This window comes from Phoenix dactylifera, chromosome 10 (genome assembly GCF_051530095.1).
Source record: "Phoenix dactylifera cultivar Ajwa chromosome 10, Ajwa_hap1_PhDact_Kaust_v1.1, whole genome shotgun sequence".
Taxonomy (NCBI): Eukaryota; Viridiplantae; Streptophyta; class Magnoliopsida; order Arecales; family Arecaceae; genus Phoenix; species Phoenix dactylifera.
In genome coordinates this window covers 3,187,501-3,192,500 of record NC_143199.1, presented here as the reverse complement: position 1 = coordinate 3,192,500, position 5,000 = coordinate 3,187,501, and positions in this window count along the sequence as shown.

Sequence of the window (5,000 nt, the reverse complement as noted above, 5' to 3'; positions counted from 1 at the left end):
CCCCGCCGCGCGCGAGCGCCCGCGCGCCGCTCGGCCGGGGGCGCCCGGCCCTGCGCAGAACCGAGCGACCACGCCGCGGACGCGCGAGCGCCCAGGCGCGACAGCGGGACGGCGCGCGCGTCCGAGAGGCCAATCGGCCTAGCGCGCCCGTCCTTGCGCGAACCCGGGCAACGGCCCGCCCGCCCGCGCGGCCCGGCCGCCCGCGCGACGCGCCCATCCGCGCGGGCCAAATGCGCAGAACCGAGCGACCACGCCGCGGCCGCGCGCGCGCCAAGGCGCGGGAGCACGACGAAGCGCGCGCCCGAGCGGCCGATCGGCCCAGCGCGCCCGTCCTTGCGCGTCACCGGCCAACGGCCCCGCGCACGCGCGGCGCGCCCGCCCGCGCGGCGCGACCATCCGCGCTGGGCGACGGGCTCGGGCGGAAGGCCCGCCCAGGCAGGACACACCCCCTTACCTCCCCAGCGGGGCATCCTCCGAAGGCCCACCCCAAGGGCTCCAGCGAATCGAGGAGCATTGCACACGGAAACGGCCCGGACGTGAGTCCCGGTCGCACGGGGTGCGCATCCCGAACGTCCGGGACGCGCTTCCCGGGAGGGCCGATGGAGGGAGCCGAAGTGGCGCACGGCCGCCGGGCACGGACGGCCGAAGGCAGCGCCCGTGCGCCGGGAAGTCGGCAGGCGCGTGCCGGCTCCGTCGGGGACGAAATGTGCCGGGCAAGTCCGCCGCGAGGCAACGGTCCTGTGCGGAGTGGAGCGGAAGGCCCGCCGCGGCGGCAGCAGACCCCCCCTCCCTACCACCCCGGCGGGGCATCCGCCCAAAGCCCACCCCAAGCGTTCCAAAGTACCGAGGAGCGTTGCAAACGGGAACGGCCCGGACACGCGACCCGGTCGCACGGGATGCGCGTCCCGGTCGCACGGGTCGCGCGTCCCGGGAGGGCCGACGGACGAAGCCGAAGTGGCGCACGGCCGCCGCGCACGGACGGCCGGCGGCGGCGCCCGTGCGCCGGAAAGTCGTCGGGCGCGCGACGGCTCCGTCGGGGACGAACGGTGCCGGGCACGACCGCCGCGAGGCAACGGACTTGTGCGGAGGGGGGCGGAAGGCCCGCCGCGGCGGCGCCAGCCCCCCCTCCCTACCACCCCGACGGGGCATCCGCCCAAAGCCCACCCCAAGCGTTCCAAAGTACCGAGGAGCGTTGCAAACGGGAACCGCCCGGACACGCGTCCCGGTCGCACGGGATGCGCGTCCCGGTCGCACGGGTCGCGCGTCCCGGGAGGGCCGACGGAGGAAGCCGGCGCACGGCCGCCGCGCGGACGGCCGGCGGGGGCGCCCATGCGCCGGGGCCTCGGCGGGCGCGGGCCGGCTCCCTCGGGGACGAACGGTGCCGGGCCCGCCCGCCGCGAGGCGACGGACTTGTGCGGAGTGGAGCGGAAGTCCCGCCGCGGCAGCAGCAGCCCCCCCTCCCTACCACCCCGGCGGGGCATCCGCCCAAGGCCCACCCCAAGCGTTCCAAAGTACCGAGGAGCGTTGCAAACGGGAACGGCCCGGACACGCGTCCCGGTCTCACGGGATGCGCGTCCCGGTCGCACGGGTCGCGCATCCCGGGAGGGCCGACGGAGGAAGCCGGCGCACGGCCGCCGCGCGGACGGCCGGCGGCGGCGCCCATGCGCCGGGGCCTCGGCGGGCGCGTGCCGGCTCCCTCGGGGACGAACGGTGCCGGGCGCGCCCGCCGCGAGGCGACGGACTTGTGCGGAGTGGAGCGGAAGTCCCGCCGCGGCAGCAGCAGCCCCCCCTCCCTACCACCCCGGCGGGGCATCCGCCCAAGGCCCACCCCAAGCGTTCCAAAGTACCGAGGAGCGTTGCAAACGGGAACGGCCCGGACACGCGTCCCGGTCTCACGGGATGCGCGTCCCGGTCGCACGGGTCGCGCATCCCGGGAGGGCCGACGGAGGAAGCCGGCGCACGGCCGCCGCGCGGACGGCCGGCGGCGGCGCCCATGCGCCGGGGCCTCGGCGGGCGCGTGCCGGCTCCCTCGGGGACGAACGGTGCCGGGCGCGCCCGCCGCGAGGCGACGGACTTGTGCGGAGTGGAGCGGAAGTCCCGCCGCGGCAGCAGCCGCCCCCCCTCCCTACCACCCCGGCGGGGCATCCGCCCAAAGCCCACCCCAAGCGTTCCAAAGTACCGAGGAGCGTTGCAAACGGGAACGGCCCGGACACGCGTCCCGGTCGCACGGGATGCGCGTCCCGGTCGCACGGGTCGCGCGTCCCGGGAGGACAGACCGAGCAAGCCGAGGTGCCGCTCACGGCCGCCGCGAGGGACGTACGGCGCCGGCGCCCGCGCCCCGTGGCACGGCCTAGAGCGTGCCCCCCTGCCACCCCATCGGGGCATCGGCGCAAAGCCCACCGCGGGGTAGATAACCGAAGGCAACGAGGGACGGTGGATGCACATATCCGAGCAGTGGCGATAGGGCCGGAGGGAGCACCGACAGGGCCGTGAGATTTTAAAGTACCGAGGGAATTTGCAAACCGGGCCCGCCCCTCCCCCCGTCCATCGCACGCCGATCGGGGGTCCGGCGCCCCGCGGGGGGCTGCCGGCATGCGCTCCCGGTGCAGGCATCGACGAGCCGCCCGCGACCTCCACTCGGGTCCGAGCCCCCAAGCGCGGATGCCGAAACGCGCCGGCCGCGGCAGCCCCACCCCTGCCACCCCATCGGGGCATCGGCGCAAGGCCCACCCTGGGGTAGATAACCGAAGGCAACGAGGGACGGTGGATGCACATATCCGAGCAATAGCGATAGGGCCGGAGCGAAGACCGAGGGGGTCGGGGGGTTTTAATGTTCCGAGGGAAGTTGGAAACGGGGCCCGCCCGGACGCCCGTCCCTCGCACGCCGATCGGGGGTCCCGCACCCCGCGGGGGGCTGCCGGCATGCGCCCCTAGTACAAGCATCGACGAGTCGCCCGCGACCTCCACTCGGATCCGGCGGCGCACGCGCGGATGGCGAAACGCGGCGGCCGCGGCTGCAGCCCCCCTACCACCCCGTTGGCGCGTCGGCGCAAAGCCCACCCTGGGGAGGATAACCGAAGGCGACGAGGGACGATGCATGCACATATCCGAGCAAATACCGAGAGGGTCGGGGGGAAGACCGAGAGGCAAGGGGTGTTTAGAGTACCGAGGGAAGTTGCGAAAGGGGCCCGCCCGGACGCTCGCCGCTCGCAGGCGATCCGGCGGGGCGCACGGAGGGCGCCGCCCATCGCCGGAGCTTGCTCGGTCATCTCTGCCGCACGGACACGTAAGCGCCGCCGCGCAAGGTTCGGCCGGCGGGGCGGACGGTTCGCCGCCGCAGGCCTTTCCCGCAGCCGGAACGTGGGCCCGGCGTTGCGCGCCGGCGGGCCGCGCAATCCGCCGGGGCGCACGGCGGGCGCCGCCCGTCGCCGGGGCTTCGCTCGGTCATCTCGGCCGCACGGACACGTGCGCGCAGCCGCGGAAGGTTCGGCCGGCGGGGCGGACGGTTCGCCGACGCAGGCCTCTCCCGCGGCCGGAACGCGGGACCGGCGTTGCGCGCCGGCGGAAGGCGCGATCCGGCAGGGCGCACGGCGGGCGCCGCCCGGGCTTCGCTCGGTCATCTCGGCCGCACGGACACGTGCGCGCCGCCCATCGCCGGGGCTTCGCTCGGTCATCTCGGCCGCGCCGCCACGTGCGCGCCGCCGCGGAAGGCTTGGCCGGCCGGGCGGACGGTTCGCCGCCGCAGGCCTTTCCCGCAGCATGCGCCCCTTCGCCCGAACGACCGCGGGACTCCGGTACGGCCTAGCCGTCGGCCGCCCGGCTGCAAGCCGTCGGGGCCGCTCGATCCCCGTCGCGTGCCGGCCGCCGCTCGGGCCAGCCGGCCGGCTGCCGCACGTAACCTCTGACCTCATCAGCGGTCGATCCGCACCGCGCTGGTCTTCGGTGCGGACCCGTCGGGGCCGTGCCGCGCCGGCCGTCGCATCCGGTTCCGCAGGCGCCGCCCGGTTGCCTCCCGCCCTCGTGCGCTCGCGCCGGCCGGGCGACGCGGTGCCCGCGGGACTCGGGCATGGTTGAGCCGTCGGCCGCCCGGCGGCATGCCGCCGCCGCTCCGCGCCGCGTGCCGGCTGCGCTCCTCCCCGCGCCCGTCCGCGGGCGGGCCCGCCGCCGCTCGCGCCGGCCGGGCGACGCGGTGCCCGCGGGACTCGGGCATGGTTGAGCCGTCGGCCGCCCGGCGGCATGCCGCCGCCGCTCCGCGCCGCGTGCCGGCTGCGCTCCTCCCCGCGCCCGTCCGCGGGCGGGCCCGCCGCCGCTCGCGCCGGCCGGGCGACGCGGTGCCCGCGGGACTCGGGCACGGTTGAGCCGACGGCCGCCCGGCGGCATGCCGCCGCCGCTCCGCGCCGCGTGCCGGCTGCGCTCCTCCCCGCGCCCGTCCGTGGGCGGGCCCGCCGCCGCTCGGCCTAGCCCCCCGGCTGCCGCACGTAACCTGCGACCTCGTCGGCGCTGGATGCGCGTCGTGACAGTTTTCGGTGGGGCGCCGCGGAGGCGCCGGGGGCCCATGCGACGGGCCAGGGGGCGAACGGAGGGCTCGGTCAGCCCTAACAGGGGACCGGCGACAAAGGAGCGGTCGCGCAAAGCTTCGTAAGGGACCCAGACGACGGGCCTACCGATCCGAAGCACCGCGCACGGACGCGCAGCGGGCCCACGACGGGCCGACACGGAAGGCCCGCCGCCAAGGCCGCAAAACCGACAAAGGAACCCACGGGGACGCACCAGAGCGGGCAAAGCTTTCACCGAACGGGACGGGACCGAGCCCCCGCAACAGGCGAGGGCGACGGATCCGACCAAGTAAGGCCGATCCCGCTCCACGCACGCGCGGCCGCAGGAACTTCGTGAGGGACGGGACGACCGGCCGACCGAACCGAAGCGCCGCGCACGGCCGCCGCGAGGGCCGGCCGGAGGCATAGACCGAGCGCCGCGCCAGCGGAAGGAGCGTGCCGGCT